This window comes from Cebus imitator, unplaced genomic scaffold (genome assembly GCF_001604975.1).
Source record: "Cebus imitator isolate Cc_AM_T3 unplaced genomic scaffold, Cebus_imitator-1.0 Scaffold68, whole genome shotgun sequence".
In the NCBI taxonomy this organism is placed as follows: domain Eukaryota; kingdom Metazoa; phylum Chordata; class Mammalia; order Primates; family Cebidae; genus Cebus; species Cebus imitator.
Genome location: NW_016107383.1, coordinates 3,335,050 through 3,341,268, shown reverse-complemented (window position 1 = coordinate 3,341,268; position 6,219 = coordinate 3,335,050).

Sequence of the window (6,219 nt, the reverse complement as noted above, 5' to 3'; positions counted from 1 at the left end):
TGGATCCTGTATATGTACACAAATCTTCAAATAATTAAAATGAAATAAAATATTCTTAACATGGAAACTAGATGACCACAATTTTGCATTCTACATCATACTACCCCTACAGAAATTTTCTAAATATTTGTCAAAATGAAGAATAAATTTTGTTTAAGAGATGTGACTCATAATTTGATGGAACCAAGGGTTCGTTATATAACTATACACATTATATCGTATTTATTATCTAATTTTACTGGCAAAACACCAGTAATTATATGTTATACATGTAGTATATATTCCATATGTATACATTATTTATGTGATATATATTACATCTATAATATATGCTTATATATCATATAATTATGTGTATTATATATATATTATATGTAATATATTACATTAAAAGTATACATAGCAAAGCACCAATAATAGAGATTTCTGGTGAATAGAATTTTCTAGTCGACAGAATTTTTGGTAAAAGAATCTAGTTTTGTCACTGGTCAATAAAAGATATGATGGATAAATAATTACCTGGAATGACCAGGGAGACTGGGAAAGTAAGTTTAACTTCAAGATTCATTTGATTTAGCCCTGCTATACCCAAGAAATTAACTCCTTTGTTATTCATAACTTTACTTTCCACTGGAAGCAGCACATTTTAACTCTGAACCCAATTATCCTTAGTAGTTCAGCTTTTGTTTTGTCTTCAAAGCCCATCTAGACAAATGCTTTTGCTGGAATACATTTCTTTCCTTGTAAGAACTAACAAAATGAATCTGCATTCACAAAGACAGCCAGGGTGTGATTAGCCAGAGTGCGCTGGATAAACAGTGTTTATAGTTCCCCACATTTTGACAAAATTCACAATATTACAATTACAAAATTCACTTTGAATTTTTCAGGGGAAATTAAATACTGAGCATCATGACTTTACTGCCCTCATCGCCAGACATGCAGCATGCAGATGGTACTCATTCATTTGGTAGTAAATCAGGGTGCGCCTTGTAAAGCCCTCGGCTGGGGCTTAGGTTCCTCTTCCTGGTGCCACCTGTGGTCCCTGGTTCCCTGTATCTATTCCAGCAGAGCCCTGCTCTGGCCTTCAGAACAGCTATGAGACAATGGCACTGCCGCAAGCTTGAGCATGGCACTTGATTTCTGAACGGAATGCCTCTAGAACAAGGCAGGGGCTGAGGAGACTCATGGGCCCAATGAATAAATAGAACCAGACCTGGAACTGAGTAGGGTCATCTGTCAGAAAGGAGGCAGGAGTGGGAGAGAGGAAAGACAACAGAGGCAAGAGAAGCTTGTAAGGGAAGCAAGGGGAGGAAAAGGCAGAAAGATTTTTTAAAGTGGAGGGAGAAGGAAGAGAGAGAAAATCCCATTCTAAAAGGCAAAGGGGAAGAGGTCAAGACAGGCTGAGACAGAGAGTGACATGGCTGGAGAGGGAGACCTGATTAACAACACTGAGGGATAAGATAGCTGAAAGCTGTCCTGCACTGCAGGCAGTCATAGAACCAGGAACTGGCAGGCAAGGGACTAGTGAAAACACAGTAAAGCAAAAATGCACCACAGGTTTACCAAAAGTAAAGCTAAAACAGACTGTACGTGTGTTTCAGCATAAAGAAATGTAGAGCACAAATGAGGAGTGAGAAGGTCTCTAGTCTTCATTGTGACATTAATAATAAAAACTGTCATGGCAACATTGATTAGGAACTGCTATTTCCCAGGTATGGTGCTAAGGGTTTCCCAAGTACCCTATTGTTTACTCCTTACAGCAACGCTATGCAGCAGGTCCTACTATGTTCCCTCTTTGGCAGAGGAAGACACTGGAAGATATTCAGCAAGATGAGACCTTGTCCAAGGTCACCCAGCTGTGTGGTGAGGGGACTGGGGCTGGGAAGGGTAGTAAGGAGAAAGCTGGAACAGGTGTCACAACCAGTTAGCAGCTTCAACCTCACGTATCAGGATCTGGCTTAAGACTTTTGTTTGACAAAAGAGTTTATCAGCTAGATATATCCATGTCACTAACCAGAGACCTCCTGAAATTCTTTCCTGTTCTTGAAGTCAATGCAATGGATAAAGTCCTTTCCTTGAAACTAACCCATGAATGATGCTGAGATTGCAGGTGGCCCAGGAGTCTTTCTCTAAGGTCTTTGCTTTTAAAAACAACTGTTTACAGCAGGGGAAGAGGGCCACACACACAAACACACAACCCAGGACACACAATTGTAACTAATTTATTTTGTTCATGAAGACTTATGAGGAGAAAGATGACAGCTTTGTTCCAGAAATATAAGTGATCAAATTGACACATGGGCTGTGATGGCTAGCAACCAGCATTTCCGTCTTTTGCCTGAGAAAAGAAAGAATCCCTGGGTGTGAATGAGGGAGTCCTTGTGGTTGTGAAATTTGATATCACACTGATGCCTTGCAGCTTGGTCATTTCTAAATATTGTAAACAACATCCTTAATGCAACAAGGACATCTCACCTGTTGCCAGAAGTCAAGACCAATACAACCATGTTGCCCACAGCAGGCGCTGAACCATCAATACCATGTCTCTACAATAAAATCTCAATAGAAGTGCAACCCAAGGCCAGTCCTGTTGAGAGATGTGCCACACCTTCTCTCAGCCATTCTCTTCATTCTCTTCTCTTGCCTCTCTCACTTCCTACCTCCTTCCCCAAGCTCTGGCACTGGCAGCCGTGTAGCTGACCTGCAGCTCTTTCCAGCACACAGGACATTCAGTCCAGCCAGGTCTGATTGCTCACTTCTCTCTGAGGGCATCTCCGTAGAATACAGACCTCTTTCTAGAAAGAAGGGAAGAAAATTTCTAAAAATTGTTATGAACAAGATGTGGAATCCTGGGAGAATTAAGGAGTGAAAGGGACAAGAAGGCTTAGATCCAAATGACGTGCAGATTAATGAGGGGTTTTAGTGAGTGGCTTATTAGGAAATTACAGATAAAGCAAAGCAAAGACAGGAGGAGCCCCAGTTAGGATATTTTAAATATCAAATGGAGAAAAAAGAGCTAGTCAAACTAATGCCATTTTCTTCATTGTTTAACATGAAACAGGTTAAATGAAATGACTAAAATGTTACATAACGTAAAATATCAACTGCAAGTAATAGTCACAATAGCAAATGAAGAAATTCTATTTTAGCTCAGATGCCATAAGCAGAATTGAAAATGATGGCCCCACAATTTGCTGCATTTAGAGAGAGATGAGTAATAAACTAATGGAAGAATCTTAATGACACAGACAGACCTTGTACTTTGCAGTGGAGGTGGGGACTGCATCTCACTAAAGCACTTCCTCCTCCTCTCCCTTTCATTCCTGCTAAATGGAAATCAGGCACATGTGTCAAGGAGACTTGGTCACTTTGTCTGCATATTAACTGTTATATTAAGATTTGCTGCAAAAGACAGTCCATTAAGGTTTTGCCTCTGAAGAGAGAAAGGAGTGGAAATAAATTATCAGCTGAAGGACATTTTGGGAAGAGTTCTTTAGAGCATTCATTATTACTATTTAAGACTAATTGAAATCAATTGTTCCATTGCCTCAATTCTGCCCAGTTTTGTTTCACCCTTGGGAAAGCTTTATCTCTTCCCACATCTGAGTCAACAAACAGGGTTCAGATTTGTTAGCTCTGTTACAAAAATCCAAGAGGCCTCAATGATGTATTAATAATTCAGCTTTCAAAACAAACTGTGTTTTCACTGGAATGCAGAATTGGGGTCTATGCTTTCTCATGAGAAGCCAGAGCAGGGGAGGATTCTGGGAAGATGGCATGACACTCGTTGAGGGACACTTGGTCAGCATAAGGGCACACGAAGCTGAGGGGCAATTCCCTCAGGCAGTGTCAAATGGTTCAACCAAAGCATCTTCAGGGAGACATTATTTATGCTATGCCTCCCATAACTCCTTCAGGAAACTACAGCCCAGTATCCTCAGGCCTTCCTGACTTTGCACTTGGTGTACCTCTGCCTAGAATTCCCTTTTCTAGTCTGCAGTACAGGTGGATTATGTGATTCTTGAGCACTGGGAAAAGTCCTGCACTTAAAATGTAAATAACATGGGTCTGCTGTGGTGCCTGAAATCCCCACACCAGGCATTTCTACAGTTATAACTTTGAAGGAAGCTCTTAAATATTTCCAATTATTTGTAGCTAATTGAGTTGAATCACTTTATCATGTCAATCATAGGAGAGACCAAGGTGCAAAAGAATGGGGCATAGGATAGATCAGTTTTGTTGGGAAATTAAATGAAATAGAAGAGAGGAGATATGCTTCCAGCAGAGTGATTTGGTGGAAAGAGAATTAAACCAAGAGTCAGAGATCTGGGGTTTGAATCGTCTCTTTGTTTCTTACAAACTACATGTTTTTTAATAAGTCATAGGGAATTTTAGAATCTTGATTTTCTCACTGTAAACTGAGTTAATAGCATTTTCCTTAATAACGTCACAGGGCTATTGCAATTACAGCAAAAGGTGATCAGAGCAGGTCCAGGTTCTGTGAAGCCTGAAACTAATAGAATATGGGAAACCCCCCCTTTAAGAAAAAAGATCACAAAATTATTTTAAAAATAGATATAAAGACAGAAATTTAGAACACGAAAAGAAATCAGAATACATTATGAAAAACCCATATCTCCCTTTAAACAACAACAACAAACTAAAGCAACAAGAACCAAAAACTGTATTCCCGGCTGAATGTATCTTGCTAAAAATACCTGTGGTCACACCAAAGCCAGCAGCCAGGGGGAGGAACATGACGGAGAGGAAGTCGAAGTAAAACAGGTATTCTTAACAAACCGCAGTTAAAATACCTAATTTTGCAAATTTTACAAAAAATGCAGACTATGTGAATACATTGCTAGGAATGTTTCCCATTGAAAGGGGCTGGCACCATTGAAAACTCAGAAGCTAAAGCTTTGTTAGTGATACAGTTTTGCCATATCCAAATCTCATTTTGAATTGTAGCTCCAATAATTCCCACATGTCATGGGAGGGACCCAGTGGGAGGTAGCCAAATCATCGGGGTGGGTCTTTCTTTCCCACGCTGTTCTCATGGTAGTAGATAAGTCTTACAGACTTGATGGTTTTATAAATAGGAGTTCCCCTGCACATGCTGTCTCTCTTATCTGCTGCCATGTAAGATGTGACTTTGCTCCTCCTTAATAGACATGGCTTCTGCCATGATTGTGAGGCCTTCCTCGCCATGGGGAACTGAGAGTCTATTAAACTTCTTTTTCTTTATAAATTACTCAGTCTCAGGTATGTCTTTATTAGCAGTGTGAGAATAGACTAATACAGCTAGCTTTATGGTAAACAACTTTCTGAGATGATGTTTGTTAAAGGTTGTCATGAGTTGTGAACTACAGTACTGTATAAATGAAAGGTATTGATTCCATGTTTCCCATTTCCAGAGCTGTCACCTGATAGCAGCTACCCTTCTAATATCACTTCAGTAAAGTTGGTGTAAGTTGGAGTTTAGATTATTTGTATCACAGCTACAACCCATATTTCTCAATGAAAAGTTCATATTTACTTAAGTTTCCTGTCTTGGAATATATATACCCAATTCCATGTAGAAAACAAGATTTAGATTTATAAGTGATTAGTGCAGTCTATAGAACACTTAAAATACATACTTCTATTAGTAGCACTGCATTGTCTCTTGCCTTATAACAGAATGCCCTAAGATGTAGTGGTGTCTTAAAACAATAATAATCATGTATTTTCTCATGTATTCCCAGGGGACGTGTGGGTCAGGTATTTGGAAGTTGTTTAGCTGAGTGGTTCTGGCTTCAGGTCTCATGTTTGTCATTGAATGTTGGTTGGGTCTGCCATCATCTGTAGGCTTAACAAAGGCTAGAGGATTTACTTCCACAGCCCTCACAGGCATAGCTGGCAAGTTGGTCCTGGCTGTTAGCTTGGAGCCTCAGTTCTACCCCAGGTAGGGGTCTCTCTTGGACTACTTAAGTGTCCCCATAGCATGGTGGCCAGCTTCCCCCAGAGCAAGCAACCAGAGAGAGAGAAAACATCCTTGTCATTTATGACCCAACATGGAAAGTCATCAATATCATTTTCCTTGGATTCTATTGGCACAGGAGTTACAAAGTCAGTCTAGATGCAAGTGGAAGAAATGTAATCCTTAACTTTCAAAGGAGGATTCTTAATATTTACATGATAAGAAGAACACATAGAATGTACTGGCATAAACATCTT